At 50.2% G+C, this 24069-nt stretch overlaps 1 protein-coding gene across 4 annotated transcripts in view; it reads left to right on the forward strand.

Moving 5' to 3' along the window:
* The window catches only part of CUNH3orf52 (chromosome unknown C3orf52 homolog), a 98117-nt gene that overhangs the window by 12040 nt on the left and 62008 nt on the right, over positions 1-24069 (forward strand). The window lies entirely within an intron of this gene.

Consider the following 24069-nt stretch of genomic DNA (forward strand, 5'->3'; position numbering starts at 1 on the left):
TGCTGCCACCTCTGGTGCAGCAATGATAACGCAACCTGCTTTGCAGGGAACTGCTCTAGAGGCTAAGTCCTCGCGCCGTGCGACTGGGCATGCCCGCAACTTGTCCTCTCAGTGGAGAGCAGGGGTCACATGTGAAGGTCCTATGTCGGATCTGATTGGTCCTTCCTATAGTACTGGAAGGTCCCGGAAGCGCATGGCTATAAAAAGCCTGCATGGCGGCTCGGCCATGCGCTAGTGTAGCATATTATGCTGTGTGTATGGTGATGGATGCATGGACTGGTGTCTGACTTATTATGAAACCCCTTCCCTCGGATATTACGAATGGTGACAGTATGTTGGGTTAGTCAGCTCCAGATTGTGGCAGGCTACACGCCACTGAGCCTTCCTCACCTACACTAGCGTCCGTCGGTGCCCGGCTCCTCCGGCATCGTCGCTTAGCGGCTTCAGTTACGGCCGCGCTGCAGTAGTAGCAGCTTTTGGTGTTCGCGGCTGCGACGCCACACGCCGGCTGACCTGTGCAGCTAACAGGTTCAGCCTTTACGTCTAGTTCATACTTTGGCGTCTCTGAGACTAAACAGAGTCCGCTCTCAGGCTCTCGGGTGACGTTAACCCGAGCGCTGTATCGCACTTCTAGCGTATCTGCCATTGTCCAGCAGCGGTCTTGTCATCTACCGCACGGTGGACCCCGGGCGGCGAACGCGCCTTCCATTATTTATATCTGGTGCGTTCCGCCGACCCTAACATTACACTAGCGCCAGGGTCTGGCTGGCAATGGCAGACGTGCAGCAGCTGCAGCGCTACATTCGGCAGCTGGAGAGCAGGTTGGCGGCTATTGAGAGCACCAACTCAGCTGCGAATGCTGCGCTAGCTGCTGCTCAGTCAGTCGCTGAGGCTGTCTCACGTGCGCCCACACTTTTGCCCCTGCCGACAATGTCTCGCCTCCCGCTCCCCGATAAGTTTTCGGGTGATAGTGTCTCCTGTAGGGGATTCGTTAGTCAGTGCTCCATCCAGCTGGAGTTGCTGGCTGCACGGTTCCCTACGGAGCGGGCTAAGGTGGGATTTATTGTCTCTCTGTTGTCTGGCCGGGCATTACAGTGGGCCACGCCATTGTGGGAACGTGGTGATCCCGTGGTACAGGGGGCTGCTCAGTTCCTCGCGGCTCTGAAGCAAGTCTTCTTGGGACCACGGGTCACCCACGATACGGCTCTCCAACTGTTATCTTTAACACAAGGGTCACTTTCGGTTAGCCATCATGCTGTCCAGTTTCGGACACTGGCTTCCGAGTTAGAGTGGCCGGACAAAGTGTTGGTCCCGGTGTTTTGGAGAGGCCTGGCTGAGCACGTAAAAGATGCTCTAGCTACTAGGGAGATTCCCACCAGTTTGGAGGAGTTGATCGCCGTTTCCACCCGCATTGATCTCCGCTACACGGAGCGCGGGTTGGAACGAGCGCAATCCAAACGTAGCGTTAATTTGCCTCCCACCTTTACTGAGCCGCTGAAATTTCCCGCACAGGAGCACCTCTCCTCTGAGCCTATGGAGGTGTCTCGCACCGGCACTAAGTTGCGTCCGATGCGAACCTCTGTGCGCTGTTATCAGTGCCGACAGTTGGGCCACTCGGCTGGCACATGCCCTCAGCGGCCGAAAAGACGACCACGTTCAGTGGCCGTAGGTGGTGGTCAATCCAAGGTGGGACCCTTTTCACCCAAACCGGTGTTCCAGGGTACATTAGATAGTGGGTCCTCCTCCTGGGAGGCAGAGGTCACCCTGGATTCCGGGGCCGAGGGGAACTTTATGTCCTCGACTTTTGCCCAGAGACACGCTATCCCTCTGGTGATACTCCCCCAACCTCTGACCATCAGGGTGGTAAATGGGGCACCGTTACCATCTCAGGTGACCCATCAGACAGCCCCACTCGGACTCTCTATTTCACCCTCACATCGGGAGACTCTGTCCCTGCTAATTATGCCCAATGGCATCGATCAGGTGCTCCTCGGAGTTCCCTGGCTTCGTTGCCACTCCCCGCATATTGACTGGGCTTCAGGGAGGATACTGGGCTGGGGCAAGGACTGTGAGGGAAGGTGCCTGAGGGGCAGCGTTCAGGTGGCTTCCACAGAAGTACCTGCGGATCTCTCCTCGCTCCCCAAACCCTACCACCATTACGCGGACGTCTTCTCTAAGAAGTCTGCGGAGACGCTCCCACCGCACCGTTCCTATGATTGCCCGATTGATCTCCTGCCAGGCACAGAGCCTCCCCGAGGCTGTATTTACCCTTTATCACTCCCTGAGACGGAGGCTATGTCCCAGTATATCCGGGAGAACCTGGCTAGGGGTTTCATCAGAAAATCGGTGTCACCGGCTGGTGCCGGGTTCTTCTTCGTACAGAAGAAGAACGGAGAGCTACGCCCCTGCATCGACTACCGAGGTCTCAATGCTATCACGGTTAAAAACAAATACCCCCTACCGTTGATCTCGGAGTTATTTGACAGGTTGCGGGGGGCCCGGATCTTTACTAAACTAGATCTGCGGGGTGCATACAACCTGATCCGCATTCGCGAAGGAGACGAATGGAAGACAGCTTTTAATACCAGGGATGGCCATTACGAATACCTGGTTATGCCCTTTGGCCTTTGTAATGCCCCAGCTGTCTTCCAAGATTTTGTCAACGACGTCTTCCGCGACATGCTCTCTACCTCGGTGGTGGTCTATCTGGATGACATACTCATCTTTTCGCCAGATTTGACCACCCACCGGAGAGACGTCTGCAGGGTCTTTGACCGTCTGCGGGCGAACTCGTTATTTGCCAAGCTGGAGAAGTGCCAGTTTGAGCAGGAGTCCTTGCCGTTCCTGGGCTATATCATCTCGGCCCAGGGGCTGGCCATGGATCCGGCCAAACTACAAGCGGTAATGGACTGGCAGGAACCCCATTCCCTCAAAGCGGTGCAGCGCTTTTTGGGGTTCGTGAATTACTACCGCCAGTTCATACCACACTTTTCCACACTGGTGGCTCCTTTGGTTGCTCTCACCAAGAAAGGAGCTAACCCCAATGCTTGGTCAGAACATGTCTCCAAGGCCTTCTCGGCTATAAAATCACATTTTGCTGGCGCTCCCATATTACATCATCCCGATGTGGATAAGCCGTTTATCCTTGAGGTAGACGCTTCTTCCGTCGGTGCAGGAGCAGTCCTTTATCAAAAGGATGCTCAAGGTCGGAAGCACCCCTGCTTCTTCTATTCCAAGACCTTCTCACCGGCGGAGAAAAATTACTCCATCGGCGACAGGGAGCTGCTAGCCATGAAGTTGGCTTTTTCTGAATGGAGACATCTCCTGGAGGGAGCCCGGTTTCCCTTTCTGGTATATACGGACCATAAAAACCTGGTCTATCTACAGACGGCGCAACGCCTGAATTCCCGTCAGGCCAGGTGGTCGCTCTTCTTCTCACGATTCCGCTTCACCCTCCACTACCTCTCTGGAGAGAAGAACGTCCGTGCGGATGCTCTCTCACGTTCAGTGGTCTCAGCGGAGGAAGGAGAAGCTGAGCCTCGGTTAATTCTCCCGCCGGAGAGTTTTACGACCGTGGCTCCAGTTGCGCTCGAGTCGGTACCACCGGGCAAGACCTTGGTGCCTCCTCAGCTACGGCCGGAGGTCCTCGCCTGGGCACATGCCTCCAGAGTGGGTGGCCATTTTGGTAAAAAACGGACCGCCGAACTCCTGGCAAGGTCATATTGGTGGCCACATATGGCTCGAGATGTCAAGGAGTACGTGCAGGCATGTGTTTCGTGTGCTCGGAACAGACCCTCTAGACAGAGGCCGGCGGGGCTGTTGTTTCCCCTGCCAGTGGCGGATAGACCATGGGAGATGGTTGGCATGGACTTCATAGTTGGCCTGCCCAAGTCTGGTGGCAGTACGGTCATCTGGGTGGTCACCGACCATTTTTCCAAAATGGTGCATCTGGTGCCACTCGCACGCCTGCCTTCCGCTCGAGGTCTGGCCACCTTGTTCATTAAACACGTATTCCGTCTACATGGCATGCCGGACAAAATCGTGAGTGACCGTGGTCCCCAGTTTGCGTCTCGGTTTTGGAGGGAGCTCTGCAGTTTACTCAGCATCGAACTAAATCTATTCTCCGCTTACCATCCCGAGACGAATGGCTTGGTCGAGAGAGCCAATCAGACCTTGGTCACCTATTTACGACATTTTGTCTCTGCCAGGCAGGATGACTGGGCATCCTTGCTACCTTGGGCAGAATTTGCCCTAAACAATGCGGTGGCTGATTCCACTGGTCAGACGCCCTTTCTCCTAAACTATGGCCAACATCCACGTGTCCCTGTCCCGATGCCAGTGTCCTCCACTGACTCCAGGGTGGCAGACTGGGCAGTGGAGGCCCGGGACATTTGGGATCGCACTCAGGATGCTATCCGGGCATCTAAAGAAAGGATGAGGGCGTCCGCCGACATGCATCGGCGGCCTGCGCCAAGCTTCTCCCCTGGCGACATGGTATGGCTCTCCACCCGAAACATTAAACTGCGGGTTGAGTCTCCCAAGTTCGCACCGCGATACATTGGACCATTCAAGGTCCTCGAGCGACTTAGCTCGGTGGTCTACCGCCTGGCTCTACCTCCACATTTGGCCATTTCGGACGTGTTCCATGTGTCCCTCCTCAAACCAGTTCACATGGTCCGGTTTTCTGAGTCATCTGCCGGGTCATCAGACTTATCGTCTGATGAGTTTGAGGTTAACGCCATAGTGGGGCGCAGGTTTGTCCGTGGCAAAAAATTTTATTTGGTGGACTGGAAGGGTCATGGGCCCGAGGCTCGGACCTGGGAGCCGGTGGAAAATATTCACGCACCGCTCCTGATCGCGGCTTTTGAGCGCAGTGAGGCTCAGATAGGGGGGGGCCCTAGGGGGGGGGGGTAATGTTAGGCGTCGGATTCCTGGCACTGCACAGCGGGAATCCAGAGCCAGACATCCTGCGGTCTCCCATTCTCCTCCGACCGCTCGGACTCCTGCTCAGCAATCTCGGCGAACCAGGCATTCCCCGCAGACTCGTTCTGTGAGCCTGGATGTTGCTGCCACCTCTGGTGCAGCAATGATAACGCAACCTGCTTTGCAGGGAACTGCTCGAGAGGCTAAGTCCTCGCGCCGTGCGACTGGGCATGCCCGCAACTTGTCCTCTCAGTGGAGAGCAGGGGTCACATGTGAAGGTCCTATGTCGGATCTGATTGGTCCTTCCTATAGTACTGGAAGGTCCCGGAAGCGCATGGCTATAAAAAGCCTGCATGGCGGCTCGGCCATGCGCTAGTGTAGCATATTATGCTGTGTGTATGGTGATGGATGCATGGACTGGTGTCTGACTTATTATGAAACCCCTTCCCTCGGATATTACGAATGGTGACAGTATGTTGGGTTAGTCAGCTCCAGATTGTGGCAGGCTACACGCCACTGAGCCTTCCTCACCTACACTAGCGTCCGTCGGTGCCCGGCTCCTCCGGCATCGTCGCTTAGCGGCTTCAGTTACGGCCGCGCTGCAGTAGTAGCAGCTTTTGGTGTTCGCGGCTGCGACGCCACACGCCGGCTGACCTGTGCAGCTAACAGGTTCAGCCTTTACGTCTAGTTCATACTTTGGCGTCTCTGAGACTAAACAGAGTCCGCTCTCAGGCTCTCGGGTGACGTTAACCCGAGCGCTGTATCGCACTTCTAGCGTATCTGCCATTGTCCAGCAGCGGTCTTGTCATCTACCGCACGGTGGACCCCGGGCGGCGAACGTGCCTTCCATTATTTATATCTGGTGCGTTCCGCCGACCCTAACAATAAGACCATCCCGTATAGTGACTACCGATGCTAGCCCTAGGGGATGGGGTGCTCATATGGGGGATAGCTTCTCCCAAGCTCGGTGGAATAGAGAAGAACTACAGGATTTGTCAAACTTGAAGGAGTTGAATGCGGTTAGTTATGCATTACACCATTTTCTTCTGCAGCTTCGAGGAAAACACATGAGAATCTTGTCAGACAACACCACAGCGGTGACATATCTGAACAAATAAGGCGGAACTCGATCAGAAGGTCTAATGTCTTCTGCAAGAAAAATTTTCGATCTGGCCAAGAAACATCTATTATCCCTTTCTTCTCTTCGCATCAGAGGGAAGGACAATTAAAAGCGGATTTCCTAAGCCAGCATACGTTATGGCAAGGAGAATGGTGTCTGAATCACTGGATATTCAGAAAGATCGTGTCATTATGGAGTCTTCCCCAAATAGACCTTTTTGCCACGAGGGAAGGCAAGCAGGTGCAAAGATTTGCCTCCCTAAACTTGGCAGACCACCCGGAGATAGTGGATGCCCTTCAAGCTCAATGGCAGTTCAAGCTGGTGTACTCCTTTCCTCCAATAATACTGTTGCCACAGGTCATCTGGAAAATCAGGGAAGAGAAGGCGAGGATAATCTTAATCGTGTCATTTTGGCCCAAAAGGCCATGGTTCTCGTGGCTGCAGACCATGTCAATATTGGGTCCTCCCTTCAGCCCCCAATCTGCTTTCTCAAAGCCCATTCTTCCATCCTCAAGTGGACAGCCTCCACTTGACGGCTTGGAACTTGAGAAGCAGTTACTGAGATCAAGGGGATTTTCGGAGGGGTTAGTTGATACACTCCTACATAGCAGAAAGCAATCAACCACAAAGATCTACACCAAGATATGGAAAAGATTCCTGGAGTTCCATACAAACCCTGACTCTAAGGAAGTTCCGATTGCACCCATCCTAGAATTCCTACAAAGGGTAAGTGAGTTGGGCCTATCTGTCAATACACTAAAGGTCCAGGTATCCGCTCTAGCGGCCCTTTATGGCTATAATGTAGCAGGAGACAGATGGATATCCTGATTTATCACGGACTGTAAACGTATTAACGCTGTTCACATATCTAGGGCTCCCCCTGGGACTTAAACCTGGTCCTGAATGCCCTAACAGGACCTCCCTTTGAGCCAATAGATTCAGTGTCACCAAAATACCTGTCACTAAAAATGGCCCTCTTAGTGGCACTGACATCGGCTAGGAGAGTCAGGGACATCCAAGCACTGTCCATAGATCCACCCTTCCTATTGACATTCCAGGATAGGCTGATATTGAAACCAGATCCCTCGCACCTTCCAAAAGTAGCAGGAAGACTTCACGGATCACAAGAAATCCTTCTCCCCTCCTTCTTTAGTAACCCCTCCACTCCAGAAGAGGAAAAACTCCACACCTTAGATGTGAGGAGAGTAGTGTTAAAATACATCGAAAGGTCTAGGAGTTGGAGGCAGTGTTGGGCTCTCTTTATATCCTTTCAGGGCCGCAAGTAGGGTGTGGTGTAGTTACCACTATGTCAGCTAGGGGGCGCTGTGTGGGTGTCCCAGGACGGGTGTACAGGCACATTCAGTGTGGTAACAGGAGCAGGGTCCTAAATGACCATTATGGGTCTCAAGGTGGGTGGCCTTGGGATGCAGGCTCCAGGGTGTATTGATCAGCAGAGGTACTGCTGATCTTTCTGTTACACTGTGTCAGGGAAGCCTGTGTGTGTCTATACAACCTTTAGTGATGTCATAGCCATGTGATCACCTGTGGGTGTGGTTACAGGGCTATGTAATTGAGGTGTTTGGCACATGTGAGAGAGTGTGGAGGGAGTCTGTCTGAGTGTGGACAGACTTCCATGTGTCCAGGTGGGACACTACAAAGAGTGTATATGGGGATGACTACAGCTCCCAGCATGTGCTGAGACTCTCAGTCCGAGTCTGAAGCCACGGACATTTCTGTTCCTTTGCCTGAAGTGAAGGTTACATTTCAGTGTTATGCTGTCTATGGTTTATGGAGTAATAAACCTGGTGAAATTTTAAAGGAACGGGCCTCATGTTTGTCTCCCGCTGCACCTAAGCGAGTCGAATCCCTACAATTGGTGACAGACTGCGGGCAGCGATTCCCAGAAGCACGTGTGGCAGCGCTGGAGATTCTGAGCCAGGAGAGCAGACGGTCTGACAACCGTGAGTAATACTGACCGAGGTCAGAGAAAGTGACTGTATTAATAATTGTGGGATACCTCTGGAGGAGAAGAGGCGTCCAGGAACCTGTGTGGCCGATACAGGTAACAGACAGGAGTCTGTGTTGCACTGACCTGGGTCAGTGAGAGACTGTGTTCCTGGAGGGTTCAGTGAGCAAGGTCCTGGAGGGTCAGTGTTGGGAGGTTCTGGGAGAGGAATCGGATCCCTGGAACACGTGATATGACCTTGGACCTGGTGAGGGGTGTTGGGCAGTCTCAGGCGGAGACGGATGTCCTGAAGAGCACCCGCTGAGCCCCTGGACCTGGTGAGGCTGGTGTGTTGGGAGACCCTGGGAGGAGGGTCGGCTCCCTGAATAGCACCCGGTGTGCCCTGTGTGTTGGACGGTCTCAGGTGGAGACGGTACGTCCTGAGTGGCACACGAACAGGACATGTGAGAGACTGTGCATGTGTTTTTTTCTTTTTTTTTTCTTTTCCTCTGCAAAACCTTAAGGTGCTTGCTGTGGCTCAGTGGGGTCACGAAGGTCTCGCAGCACAGGGACCTGGTGTTTTCTTTAAGGGATCTGCCCTGGGAGCATTGGTAGCAGACGCTGTCTGTCTACGCCATCCTGCTGCAGCTTTATGGCATGTGACTAAGCGGATACAGTAGTTGTGGCTTTACACAACTATTAAGGGTGAGTACCCTGTATTATTGCTTCATAACCCATTATACCTGCACTGGTAAGGCCCTATGGGTGCACTTTTGTGGCTTTTTTATCTTTGAGGGTGACAAGCGGCTTCCAGTAACCCGGCGGGGTTACGAAGGTGACAAGCGGCTTCCGGTGGATCGGCGGGTCCACGAAGATGGCGCAGCAGGAGCTGCAGTGACACCAGCCGCTGTGTATGTGTGTGAACAGCAGCCGGAGGTGCCGGTGATCAGTGACAGCAGGAGCTGTGGTGGTGCCAGCAAAGACTTGTGTGGTATCGTTAAAAGACAAACTGTACTGTGTGAACTGTGGCCTAAGAGGTTCTGCAGGACGGACATGGGGAAATCCCAAAAGGGGGCGGTGACCCAAAAGGGGGCGGTGACCCAAAAGGGGGCGGTGACCCAAAAGGGGGCGGTGACCCAAATTGGAGTGGTAACCCAAAAAGGGGTGGAGTTCCAAAAGGGGGCGGTGACCAAAATTGGGGTGGCAACCCAAAGCAGGGTGGTGGTCCAGAAAGGGGCCAAGTGTGAAGAAGTGACAGCACTGGGTGACTCAGTAGGTATGTCTGGAGTACCGCAGTGTATGTGCAGGTCTTTTTCAGAATGTGGAATATCCTTTCCGGGGAGTAATGATGGGCCACAGATGTGTACAGTGATGCTGCAGCGGGAAGGAGCCTTTGGTCGGCTGGAATCAGAGTCAGGTGACTCTGACAGGAACTCCTCTCGTTTTCTCTCTGACCGAGAAAAACGTCAGGGCTCGCTGTAAACACGGGGTCACGGTGAACTACGCAGTAGACACAGTAGTGTTTGAGGGGACCAAAGGTGGTGAGTGCCAAGGTAGAGGAATACCACGGGACTTAGTCTATGCCTGGGAGAGGTGCCGGGACTTTCTTTTGTTTGATGACGTTTGGTCTGACGATGGAGATGCTTCGACTGTGGGGCAAGCAGACACTGAGACAGTGACGGCTCCTGACATGGACAGGTCAGAGGTAGAACTGACCAGAGGAAGAAGTACATCTGCCCAACTGACGGACCTGACGTCTCGTGATAAGACAGATGGTGGGCTGGGAGATGAGACGACTGGACTAGACACATTGGTGCTGGACGGTAACTGGAGGGTTCACTCGACTGGGGTGACTGACCCAGTGGTACCCTTTAACGATATAATTAAAGAGGTAGTGGTGAGACACGTGCTGGCCAAAAGAGAACAAGATCGTGAGATACAGCTGATAAAGGAGACTGTAACAGAACATGTCGAACGGGAAAGAGTCCTAAGGCAAGCAGCTGAGCACAGAGTGGATGAGCTGGAGAAGGAAGTCTCTGAGCTCAGAGGTCACCTGTCAGCGTGTAAAACCATGAACAAGACCCTGTTGGAAGATATGGAGGTGCTCAGAGAGGCCCAAGAGAAGCATCAACAGGAGATTCTCAGGAGAGAGGATGAGCGTCGCTACCTGGCAGAGGAGAAAGATAAAGTTCTGCAAGAACTCAGTGGAGTAGTAAAAGGTCTTCTGCAGGAGAAGTGGAGGGGCGAAGACGTACAGCGGCCGTGCCCGACTGATAGCAAGGCAGAACTGCCAAAGCCCATCTTGGAAAAGGGTCCTGAAGACTGTAAATCTCAGGAAGATGGTGAGCCAAGAGCTGCACAAGACAGTCACCCGGTCTTGGCAGATACCTTGAGGGAAGTGTCCGTGGGGAACCCAGAGCCATCTGTCCAGGATGAGAGCAAGTCCATGACCTTCAAGTGTGTGATGGAGGTACCCGAAGACTTGCGAGAAGCGTGTGCCAGCGAAGGTGTGCATGAGACCTTTAAAAAGGCAGTAAAGGCCTATAGTGTGAGCTGGGCACCAGAAACAGACCAGTTGGTGATACTGGCAGAAACGGAAGACACAGAGAGAAGGGTGGCTGTCCTGAAGGAGATGCACCTACAATGTCTCCGCACGAAACAGATGCTCGTGAAGCGTAATTGGAAAGCCGCTCGACGTCTGGAGCTTGCAAGGGAAGCACAAAGTCGGCTGGGCTTTGTGGAAGACATAATTCCGGTGGCCAGAAATCTGGTGGGGAAAGTCGTTGGCAGACTTGGAAAGGTGATGCAGGAGATGGTGAATCGATCCTGTGTGAAGAGAGTGAGGATCCCACCTGCTGGTGAAATCCAAGTCGTTATTGAAGATGACATGGTTCCTGTCATTGTGGTTGGTTCGGTGGAAAGCATTGGGAAGCTTCGCATGCTCCTGGAATATCGGGTAGCGTACCTGAAGGAGATTGAGCAGCTAAGACAGGATCGACTGCAGATGAATGAGCAGATAGAGAACGTCAGGTGGCGTCCCCCTCCAACCCAAGGTGTAAGGACCCGAAGGGATCCTCCAAGGAATGAAAGGACAGGTAGTCGAAGGCAAGAACGTCGAGAGTCCGCAAGTGGCCGTTCTAATCTTAGTAACATAGGCACGAGACTCGGTGGTGGACATAGCGACAGAGGGTCAGACTCAGACCAGCCAGTTGGCCCAGCTGGACGTGGGACTCATGACCGTGCGAACTGGGAGAGCCAGCCAGTGAGAGAAAGGTCGCGTGATGAAGCACACTGCAGACAGGTGGAGACTAAAGAGTGTCTGGTCACACTGACGGACGTTGACGGGAAGGCCAAAGCCCAAGGCCGAGATACTGACCGCTGGGGGCAGGGGAGGCCTAACGTAAATATGCAGTATGACTACCGAAACAGACGGAGATGGTCCTCCCGACTGGTAGGGCAAGGTGACATGGGTGCCAGGTCTCAAAATCCCTGGGTGATGTCATGTGTTCAACCCCACAAGTTTGAACAGAGGGGGGAGGTATGTGGTGTAGTTACCACTATGTCAGCTAGGGGGCGCTGTGTGGGTGTCCCAGGACGGGTGTACAGGCACATTCAGTGTGGTAACAGGAGCAGGGTCCTAAATGACCATTATGGGTCTCAAGGTGGGTGGCCTTGGGATGCAGGCTCCAGGGTGTATTGATCAGCAGAGGTACTGCTGATCTTTCTGTTACACTGTGTCAGGGAAGCCTGTGTGTGTCTATACAACCTTTAGTGATGTCATAGCCATGTGATCACCTGTGGGTGTGGTTACAGGGCTATGTAATTGAGGTGTTTGGCACATGTGAGAGAGTGTGGAGGGAGTCTGTCTGAGTGTGGACAGACTTCCATGTGTCCAGGTGGGACACTACAGAGAGTGTATATGGGAAAGAATTCAGCTCCCAGCATGTGCTGAGACTCTCAGTCCGAGTCTGAAGCCACGGACACTTCTGTTCCTTTGCCTGAAGTGAAGGTTACATTTCAGTGTTATGCTGTCTATGGTTTATGGAGTAATAAACCTGGTGAAATTTTAAAGGAACGTGCCTCATGTTTGTCTCCCGCTGCACCTAAGCGAGTCGAATCCCTACAAGGGGTACGGAGTCACGAGGGGCACCTTGTCCCTTTGGATCAGGGACGCAATCTATCTGGCATACTCTGCGAGAAATGAAAATCCTCCGGAGGGTATTAGGGCGCATTCTGCTAGAGCAGGGCCGGCGTTAGGGGCAGGCAGCCCAGGTTAACTTCTTGAATGTGGCTTTGAGTACCTTGAGGGGTACAGTTTTTACAATGGTGTTACTTTTCGGTATTTTCTGTCATATTGACCCCCCCTAAACTCCAAATGTGAGGTATCCCTAAAAAAAATTGTTTAGTAAATTTTGTTGTAAAAATGAGAAATCGCTGGTCAACTTTTCACCCTTATAACTTCCTAACAAAAAAAAAATTGTTTCCAAAATTGTGCTGCTGTAAAGTAGACATATGGGAACTGCTATTAATTAAATATTTTGTGCAATATGACTCTCTGATTTAAGGGCATAAAAATAAAAAAATTGAAAATTGCAAAATTTGAAAATTTTTTGCTAAATTTCCATTTTTTTTAACAAATAAACGCAAGTCATATCAAAGAAATTTTTCCTCTATCATAAAGTACAATATGTCATGTGACACTGGTCAGAATTTTTAAAAAAATTGGTCCGGTCACGAAGGCAAAAACAGGCTCTGGCGCGAAAGGGTTAAAGAAGAAGCTACAGGTCTGTGAGAGCCAGAAATCTTGTATGTTTTTAGGTGACCAAATACTTATTTTCCACCATAATTTGCAAAATAAATCTTGCCAAATCAAACAAGGTGTTTTTCTGGTTTGTTTTCTCATTTTGACTCTCATAGTTGTGTTCTACTTATGATGTCAATTACAGGCCTCTCTCATCTTCTTAAGTGGGAGAACTTGCATAGTTGGTGGCTGAAGAAATACTTTTTTCTCCCACTGTATACAGTATATGGTCAATGTAATAGGCAGCAGCAGCATCAGACAGTAATAGAATGGACCCTCTTGATGTATGCAATGAAGTTGTCATGGTTTGAACAGGGTTCTTTCCCTGCATTCACAGGGTTAAGTATTCGTGGCTTCTTTCTGGATCTGGGAGGGGTATTTATACTCACTCTTTACCAGGGTTCTCTGTCAGCTATACTGTTGTTCTGGTGTGTCTGACCCCTGGTGTGTGTGTATTCTGCGTTGCTTGTTTGCTTCCCGTGTATGACCCGATCTGTCCCCTCACTCTGTACTCCGTCTCTCGTTTTGGTACTATTGTCTTTTCTGTCTCTGACCTCCTGGCTTGGTTATCGTTACTCCATTACAGTTTGTCCCTATTGTACCGTCTATTGTCCGTTCTGGTTTTCTGATCTATTGCTACATCCTGACTATCCATTCTGTCTAACCCTTTGGTACTGTATTGATATCTTGTGCTTTGTCCACTTCATCTGGTTTCTGTCTCTGTCTATGCCCTTTGGTAACATTGTCCTGTAGTTACCTTTCCAGGAGTTTCCCTGCAGCTCCTAGCTCTGTGGAGCTTAGGCCACGCCCCCAGCAGTCACGTGCTTCAGGTCCTGATACTCTGAAGCACGCATCGTCACTGCTGCTGCCCTGCTCCACAGGTATCTTTGAGCACTGTTTTTGTACTCAGAACACACGCACTCGCTCAGTGAGCAAGTGCAGTGCTGGGTTCCTGACAGAAGTATGCTGCATACAGTGCCTGCCTGCTACTGATATCTACAGTGGGGAAAAATAGTATTTAGTCAGCCATCAATTGTTCAAGTTCTCCCACTTAAAAATATGAGAGAGGCCTGTATCTGACATCATAGGTAGACCAAAACTATGAGAGTCAAAATTGAGAAAACAGATCCAGAAAACCACCTTGTCTGATTTGGCAAGATTTATTTTTCAAATTATGGTGGAAAATAAGTATTTGGTCATTAACAAAACTTCATCTCAATATTTTGTTATATATCTTTTGTTGGCAATGACAGAGGTCAAACGTTTTCTGTAAGTCTTTAAAAGGTTGGCACACACTGTTGGTGGTATGTGGGCCCAATCCTCCAAGCAGATCTCCTCTAGAGCCGTGATGTTTTGGGATTGTCACTGGGCCACACGGACTTTCAACTCCCTCCAAAGGTTTTCTATGGGGCTGAGATCTGGAGACTGGCTAGGCCACTCCAGGACCTTCATATGCTACTTACAAAGCCACTCTTTCGTTGCCCTGGCAGTGTGTTTGAAATCACTATCATGCCGAAAAACCCATCCACATTTCATTTTCAGTGTCCTTTCTGATGGAAGGAGGTTTGCACTCAAAATCTCACAATACATGGCCCCATTAATTCTTTCATGTACACAGATCAGTTCTCATGGTCCCTTTGCAGAGAAACAGCCCCAAACATGATGTTGCCACCCCCATGCTTCACAGTAGGATGCAACTCAGCATTCTGTCACCTCCCAACACAACGCTTTTTGTTTCTACCAAACAGTTCTAATTTGGTTTCATCAGACCATATGACATTCTCCCAATACTCTTCTGGATAATCCAAATGCTCTCTAGCAAACTTCAGACAGTCCCAGACATGTATTGGCTTAAGCAGGGGGACACATCTGGCACTGCAGGATCTGAGTCCCTGGCAGCGTAGTGTGTTACTGATGGTAGCCTCTGTTACAGTGGTCCCAACTCTATGCAGGTCATTCACTAAGTCCCTCCATATGGTTCTGGGATTTTTGTTCACTGTTCTTCTGATCATTTTCACCCCACGAGGTCAGATCTTGCGTGGAGCCCCAGATCGAGGGAGATTATCACTGGTCTTGTATGTCTTCCGTTTTCTTATTTTTGCTCCCACAATTGATTCCAAGCTGCTTGCCTATTGCAGATTCAGTCTTCCCAGCCTGGTGCATGGCTTCAATCTTGATTCTGGTGTCCTTTGACAGCTCTTTGGTCTTCACCATAGTGGAGTTTGGAGTGTGACTGCTTGAAGTTGTGGACAGGTGTCTTTTATACTGATAACAAGTTCAAACAGGTGCCATTACTACAGGTAATGAGTGGAGGACAGAGGAGCCTCTTAAAGAAGAATGTATAGGACTGTGAGAGTCTGAAATCTTGCATATTTTTAGGTGGCCAAATACTTATTTCCACCATAATTTGAAAAATAAATCCTGGCAAATTAGACAAGGTGATTTTTTGAATTTGTTTTCTCAATTTTGACTCTCATAGTTGTGGTCTACCTATGATGTCAATTACAGGTCTTTCTCATCTTTTTAAGTGGGAGAACTTGCACAATTGGTGGCTGACTAAATACTTTTGGCAATTATCAAGACATACTTAATAAAGGAGTGGTTCTGCAGGTGGGGTCCACAGATGACATCTCCGTACCAATGCTTCCTGGCTGATGTTTTGGTCACTTTTGAATGTTGGTTGTGCTTTCACACTCATAGTAGCATGAGACGGACTCTACAATCCACACAAGTGGCTCAGGTAGTGCAGCTCATCCAGGATGGCACATCAATACGAGCTGTGGCAAGAAGGTTTGATGTGTCTGTCAGCGTAGTGCCCAGAGGCTGGAGGCACTACCAGGAGACAGGCCAGTACACCAGGAGATGTGGAGGGGGCCGTAGGAGGGCAACAACCCAGCAGCAGGACCGCTACCTCTGCCTTTGTGCAAGGAGAAACAGGAGGAGCACTACCAGAGCCCTGCAAAATGACCTCCAGTAGGCCACAAATGTGCATGTGTCTGCACAAACGGTTAAAAACCGACTCCATGAGGATGGTCTGAGGGCCCAACGTCCACAGATGGGGGGTGTGCTCACAGCCCAACACTGTGCAGAATGCTTGGCATTTGCCATAGAACACCAGGATTGGCAAATTCGCCACTGACACCCTGTGCTTTTCACAGATGAAAGCAGGTTCACACTGAGCACATGTCACACACGTGACAGAGTCAGGAGATGCTGTGGAGAGTGACCTGCTGCCTGCAACATCCTTCAGCATGACCGATTTGGCAGTGGGTCAGTAATGGTGTAGGGTGGCATTTCTTTGGAGATACCGAGATGAGATCCTCAGACCCCTTGTGAAACCATATGCTGGTGCGGTTGGCCTTGGGTTCCTCCTAATGCAGGACGAGGCCAGACCTCATGTGGCTGGAGTGTGTCAGCAGTTCCTGCAAGATGAAGGCATTGAAGCTATGGACTGGCCCGCCCGTTCCCCAGACCTGAATCCAATTGAGCACATCTGGGACATCACGTCTCGCACCATCCACCAATGTCACGTTGCACCACAGACTGTCTAGGAGTTGGCAGATTCTTTAGTCCAGGTCTTGGAGGAGATCCCTCAGGAGACCATCCGCCGCCTCATCAGGAGTATGCCCTGGCATTGTACAGTAGGGAGGTCATACAGGCACATAGAGGCCACATACAATACTGAGCCTCATTTTGACTTGTTTTAAGGACATTACATTCCACTTTATATTTGTGTGTGACTCCAAATCCAGGGCTCCATTGGTTAATAAATTTGATTTTCATTGATGATTTTTGTGTGATTTTGTTGTCAGCACATTCAACTATGTACAGAACAAAGTATTCAATGAGAATATTTCATTCATTCAGATCTAGGATGTGTTATCTGGGTGTACCCTTTATTTTTTTAAGCAGTGTATGTGTATATGTGTGTGTATGTGTGTGTATATGTATATATATATATATATATATATATATATAATATGTATGTGTGTATATATGTATATTGTGGTGTAGTGACCACTGTGTCCGCTAGGGGGCGCTGTGTGGATGTCCCAAGAGAGAGGATGAGTGGCAGAATTCTGAAGGACTGTATCTCAAGGTGGGTGGCCTTGAGATGGAGACTTATGTGTGTGTGTTGATCAGCAATGATATTGTTGAGGTGTTTTAATGTGTCAGGGAGAAGTCTCCAGGTAACTGGGGAGACGGGCAGGATCAGTTACCTACAAACCCACCCAGGGGGTGTGTTTGAGAACGTTGTGATAAAAGTGTGTGAATAGGTTCAAGGACCTGTGATGAGGTCATAGCCATGTGACCCGGTGGACGTGGTTACGGACCGTATAAGGTGGCCAGGGTAGGTCACATGTGGTGAATACTGGGACCCGTTTGGTCCAGTGTGGAAGGTCCCGCTGAGAGGGGGCTTCCTGGCTAACAGCCTGTGAAGTGGCTGTGAGTAATGGCGACGTGTGCCTGTTAGTTCCCTGGAGGGAATGAACGTGTGCAGCATGGTGAAGCAGCATGAGGAAACCCTGACAGGGTGAGAGAACTTGGGGCTAGGATGCCTGCGCATTGAACAGTGCATAACTTATATGACTACAGGATAACAGAGGAAAACTCTGTAATGGACGCTATGCTGATTATATGCTGTTTTCTGTTGCTGTGATGGTTTATGATGCTGACTAAACCGAAGGGACTATGATTGTTTTGTGGAAAACCAGTGCCGAATCTGGTTTTGTGGCGGCTAAGCGAGTATCCCCTACTTAAATGACAGCGCTACCTCACAATATATATACAGTATATATACACAGGATAGAGTGAAAACCAATTGGAACTCACTAACAACTGTTTCTCCCCCAATGACAATGAACTGATTCCCTCTGTGTTCAAACACTCATTCTGAAAGGAGGTGAATTGCACGTTCACGCTGTGACCACTGCTACTTCTGGTTATCTGAAGCGCACTCCAGAATGCTGGAACGCAAGCGCTCAGAAGTCGCAAATTAGTAAGAGTCTGACCATTTCTGGAAGAGCAAACTATTACTAGGCAAATCCTTTTTAGCAAACAGGTGCTATATCACAGGTGAAAATTATTGTCCCTAAGGCAGGCTGGTCATCTACATAACAGAGACATCATCACATAGCAGAAATTGAGATGTCATATCAATAACAATCTGGTCTCAACACCATCCATGACTATATATGTGATCAGAGGACATAATCACTTCTGTGGGTTCAAGCTTCAGGATTTTCGACCTTGAGAAACTATAGAAATGTAATGTCAACCTGAATTATCAATATAACAGTCGCGTTTGGTGTCTACGATGGTGAAAGTATGCTCAGAAATAAAGTGGTAATATTACTTCACTAGGCGGCTCCTGTAAGAAAATATGATATAAATTAAAGATTGGGGCATGTTCCTGGAACTCAGATATTCACCCAGATGGGTAAGCACTAGAGTTGAGCGAAACGGGTCGAAAAATTTCAAAAGTCGCCGACTTTTGGCAAAGTCGGGTTTCATGAAATGAAACCCGACCCTAGGATGAGGTCGGCCACGAGGTCGGCGACTTACGCCAAAGTCGTGTTTCAAAAGTTTGCTTTGCGCTCTTTTTCAGCCAATCAGGATCCACGGACACTGTGGGCAACGTGATGACATAGGCAGGGGTCACCACCATCTTTCAGAAGGGCATGCAAGTGATTGGCTTGCTTTGGTGGGCATCACAGGGGTTATAAAAGGGCGTGCACGCCGACCGCCATCTTACTTCTGCCGATCTTAGCATAGGGAGAGGTTGCTGCTGCTGATTCTGTAGGGAGAGCGTTAGGCAGGGAAGAAGAAAAAAAACTGCTTCTGCTGCTAGCGATTTTGCCTGTACAACACACCAGTCACTGTGTGTGCAGTGCAAGGGGAGGCTATATTGTGGTGGATCAGCGGTGTTGGTTGTTAGGCTGCCTTCTAAGGCTTCCTGACAGCTGCATTGCTGTTTACCCACTGCTCTGCAAACTGCTTTTTTAAAAGCAATCCCAATTTTTTTTTTTTTGTCCTGCTGAGGTACTGAGCGTGCATTTTTTCACACCATACAGCGGTGTACGCTCCTCACACAGTACCGTGTAACGGCTGTTATCACAGCCACAGTGAAGTTATCTGTGTGTCACTCTGTGAGAATAAGTCGAGGACATGTTCCGTTCTTACAGACCTGCACCTACTAGTTTTGCCTAGCTTTCAAACAGTTAAATGTTGTTTGATCACATTCAAAACTATAGAGAGACAGTGTGTGTCAGTCCGTATACTTAAAAAACACGGAGCTTGACAATTTTACGTACACCGGACAGCCGTGTACGTGCACGCTCCTCTCAGTACCGTGTAACGGCTGTTATCACGGCCACAGTGAAGCTATCTGTGTGTCACTGTGGAAGGATAAGTGGAGGACTTGTTCCGTTCTTACAGACCTACACTCTAGGGAGATTCCTATTCTGCCCAATTCTACAATTCACTTTTTTCACACCTGTGCCATCGAGCCTGTGACATAGCGCTCTGATATTCAGTGGGCCTCACACAATCCAAAAGTGTCCAGTGTCCACTAGTGTGTGCAGAAATTCAAAATCTCCCTTATCCTGTAGTCACTTTTTTTCACACCTGTGCCATCAAGCCTGTGACATAGCGTTGTGATATTCAGTGGGCCTCACACAATCCATAAGTGTCCAGTGTCCACAAGTGTGTGCAGAAATTCAAAATCTCCCCTGTCCTATAGACACCTTGTACCTTTTTTTACATTACTATATAGTTTGTTGGATTTTGTCTACATTTCTACAAAAAATGAGGAAGGCTGGTGGAAGAGGCCGTGGAATTGGGCGGGGGTTGGCAGCTGGTAATGATGGTGTTTGTGGTGGATCTGATGGTAGTGGCAAGAGCAAAATAGGACCGAATGCAGGAGGTGTTGAGCCTGCGTCATCGTCTGGCTCCATAAGGCTTCGAAGGCTTAGTTTTCTAGGAGTTGGCAAACTGCTTTTAAAGCCAGAGCATCAGGAAAAAGTTTTGTCTTACATTGCTGACTCAGCCTCTAGCTCTATCGCCTCCTCTTCTGAAGTTGTAAAAAGTAAAAGCACTGAGTCTTCATTGGAGGCTCATGTTCATGAACCACACCTTTCCTTGTGTTCTTCACCCCAACCAAGATTGAAGGATGACGCAGGCCATACTACTGATTACTCCATGGAGCTGTTTTCACATACCATGCCTGGATTATCAAGTGAAATGGTGAATTACCCAGGCCAAGATGAATCTGACATGGAGTGCACTGATGCACAGCCGCTGATAGATGATTCTGCTGGTACATTCACTCAGAGCACTACATTGTCCTCGCAGTGTACAGAGCCAGATTCTGACCCTGATGAGACTCAGGTGCCCCTTCCCGCACACTATACCACCATACACGGTGACACAGAGGAAGGTGCACATGACATTGAAGAGGAGGTGATGGATGACCCAGTTGTTGACCCAGATTGGCATCCATTGGGGGAAGAGGGTGCTGCTTCCAATAGCTCAGATGAGGAGCATCCACAGCAGACATCGACATCGCAACAGCTGTTATCTGGCAGGCCCGGAGCACTCCAAAGACAGGTTCCAAAAATCAAAAGAGTTGCTGGACAGCTTGTCCAGAGGGTCAAAAGATCACAGCGTGCTAGGCCACAAAATGTCTGCCAAAGTAGGAAGAGTGCAGTGTGGCACTTTTTTGAACAAAATCCTCATGATCAGGCCAAGGTTATCTGTAAGAAGTGCGCAAAGACCTTTAGCCGAGGGAAAAATCTGAAAAATTTGAATACCAGTTGCATGCTTAGACATTTAACCAGCATGCACTTGCAAGCGTGGACACAACACCAAACCTCAAGTGCCACATGTGCAACTGATCACAAAGAAGGTAGTCAGCAACGCTACATTGTTTCCCCCACTGTAAGCCCACCGGTTAGCACAGCAGCAAATGTTGAGGTGTCGTTGCAAGGCCACAGCAGTCAGGGAATCTCACTGTTATATCAACGAAATACTGAATCTAGGCCATCAGAAAGAACACCAACTCCATCACCATCATCAACCCTCTCTCAGTCCGCCCTGTCCACCGCTACTTCCACCATATCCAGCTCTCAAGTCCAGCTCACCCTCCCAGACACTATGAGTAGGTCAAGAAAGTACTCAGTCTCTCATCCGCGTACACTGGGTTTTAACGCCCACATTGCCAAACTAATCTCGTTTGAGATGATGCCCTATCGGTTGGTGGAAAGCGCAGCTTTCCGCGAACTCATGGCCTATGCAGTACCACGCTATGACCTACCCAGTCGCCACTTCTATCGCAAAGCCATCCCAGCCCTCCACCATCATGTAAAAGACCGCATTGTCCATGCACTCAAGCAGTCAGTGAGTGGAAAGGTGCACCTCACAACTGATGCATGGTCCAGTAGGCATGGCCAGGGCCGTTACGTGTCCATCACTGCGCACTGGGTTAATGTGGTGGATGCAGGGTCCACAGGGGACAGCGGTGGTGGGACAGTGCTGCCTAGCCCACGGTATAGGAAACAGTTGGCTGTAGGCGTTCGACCCTCCTCCTCCTCCTCCAGAAACGAAAGCTCATCCACAGAGCGCAGTTGTACGAGCACTCCATCTGCAGCTGCCACTGTTGCACACGAGTTGTCCCCCTATCGAGCAGCTAGTGGAAAGCGTCAGCAGGCTGTGTTGCAGATGATGTGTTTGGGCGACAGACACACCGCCGAGGTGCTGGCCGAGTACTTGAAGCGACAAACTGAGTCATGGCTGGGCAGTGTACATCTTGAGGCAGGCAAGGTAGTTAGTGATAACGGCCGTAATTTTGTGGCAGCCATAGCCCTTTCAAAACTCAGCCACATACCTTGCTTGGCCCACACCTTGAACCTGGTGGTGCAGTGCTTCCTCAAAAATTATCCGGAGTTAACAGCCCTGCTCCAGAAGGTGCAAAGACTGTGCGCGCACATCCGCCGGTCGCCTGTACACTCCGTTCGTATGCAGAAGCTGCAGCGATTGCTCCACCTTCCCAACCACCGCCACATTATCGACATTGCAACAAGGTGGAACTCCACCCTGCACATGGTGGAGCGGCTGTGCGAGCAGAGGCAGGCCATAATGCATTTGTGGGAGGATACACGGCCAGGCACTTTGAGAGCAGACATGGAGTTGACAGGTGTGCAGTGGTCGAAGCTGAAAGACCTCTGTAAAGTCCTTCAGTGTTTTGAGGAATGCACACGGCTGGTAAGCGCAGACGACGCCATCCTAAGCATGAGCATCCCACTTATGCGTCTGCTCATGCAAACTTTGACGCACCTTAAGGAGCAGGCGTCTGCAGCCAATGTTGATGAGGAGGAAGAGGAGGAGGGAATCCTTGATGACATTCAGCCATTGTCTGCTCAGGGACCTCTCCTGGACGAGGTGGAGGAAGAAGAGGAGGAGGAGGATGATGATGGGGATGATTACTTAGGGGAGGAGGATGCATCTCGTGGGGCAAGTGAAAATGTTGGCGTGGCAAGGTCTGGTACAGGGTTTGTGCGTGACTGGAGGGATGTGGATTTGCCAGAAAGTGCTCCTCCAACCAGCACTCGCAGTGCATCATTGACACCGGGAACATTGGCCCACATGTCAGATTATGCCTTGCAGATCCTAAAAAGGGACCCCCGCATTGCCAAAATGATGAACGATGACGACTACTGGTTGGCCAGCATCCTGGATCCACGCTATAAAGGCAAATTACAAAACATCATGCCACAGGAGAACCTTGACCTAATATTGGCTAATAAACAAGCAACTCTGGTAAATCGGTTGCTTGAGGCATTCCCAGCACACAGCAGCGGTGATGGTTCTCACACTCGCCATACGGGCTGGGGGCAGCTTGGCAGAGGTGTTCATGGTGCACACAGCAGAAGTGGCGTTGGAGACAGGGGTTTCATGACAATGTTGTGGACTGATTTTTCAAGTACCGCTCACACAACTGGTAATACTGCATCGATGGAAAGTGACAGGAGACAGCAGTTGTCAACTATGGTTACAAACTACTTTTCCTCCCATATCGATGTTCTCCCACACAGGTCATTCCCCTTTGACTATTTGGCCGCTAAACTGGACACCTGGCCTGAATTGGCACAATATGCCTTACAGGAGCTCGCTTGCCCAGCTGTAAGTGTGCTATCGGAAAGAGTCTTCAGTGCAGCTGGATCAATCCTGACAGAAAAAAGGACCCGTCTGTCAACCCAAAATGTGGATGATCTAACCTTCATTAAAATGAACCATGCATGGGTTTCCAAGGATTTTGTCCCACCTTCCCCTGATGACACATAGGGTGACAGAAAAATGGCTTGCTTTGGTCCACCTCTTCCTGGGACTTGACCTACTTCGCCTTTTGCATCAGCTGAATGTCCAACATCAACATATGCCACTTTCTAAAACTCCCTAACTGTGCTGTCTCCCCCCCCCCCATGGCCGGGGTCACCACCTAGCGCACGACACCGTGCGAGTGCCGTTGCCCTGGACAGGTGGGTAGGCCGACTCTTGGGCGCGGGCACTGGCACAGGGTCCCTCATAGTGCAATCAAGTGTCTGACGGTGGTGGTGCACACCCGCCGTCAGACATACTGCCGTACTATGAGGGGCCCAGTGCCAGTACCGACGCCCATGAGTGGGCCCCCCTTGCTTGGGCGGGGCCCCAGCATTTGCAATCTTTACCTCTCCCTGCTCCTCCGCTGTGTAGTCTGGGCCGTCAAATCCATACTGTGTCTGACACCGTCTGAGCCTGCCTCCTGATGTATAGACATATCTTTTGAATGTGTACGCTATCCATACATGTTATCCGGGGATACGGTACCCTTTCTCACCTTTGTGCAATCACGTGCAAGCCATACTGGGCCTAACACCGTCTGAGCCTGCCTCCTGATGTGTTGACATATATTTTGAATGTGTACGCTATCCATACATGTTATCCGGGGATACGGTACCCTTTCTAACCTTTGTGCAATCACGTGTAATCCATACTGGGCGTGAGAACGGCTGGCGAGCTGTTAAGCAAGCTACAGCACCTGTGGTTTGCACACGTAAGTTTTTCATTTTTTCAGGAATGACGGTTAGGCCTAATTCCGGAACTGCGGTTGACCTGCACTTACTGGGAAATCATTGTTCGCGGGTAATAATTGTAATCAGTGATCCCCATCACTAACGTTGTTCAGCGGGTTATCTGCACCTGTATGCGACAAACGCTGGCCTTTTCAGTGTAGCGCACATGCAG

This window comes from Dendrobates tinctorius, unplaced genomic scaffold, assembly GCF_039654945.1.
Source record: "Dendrobates tinctorius isolate UK_male_01 unplaced genomic scaffold, ASM3965494v1 ptg000045l, whole genome shotgun sequence".
Lineage (NCBI taxonomy): Eukaryota > Metazoa > Chordata > Amphibia > Anura > Dendrobatidae > Dendrobates > Dendrobates tinctorius.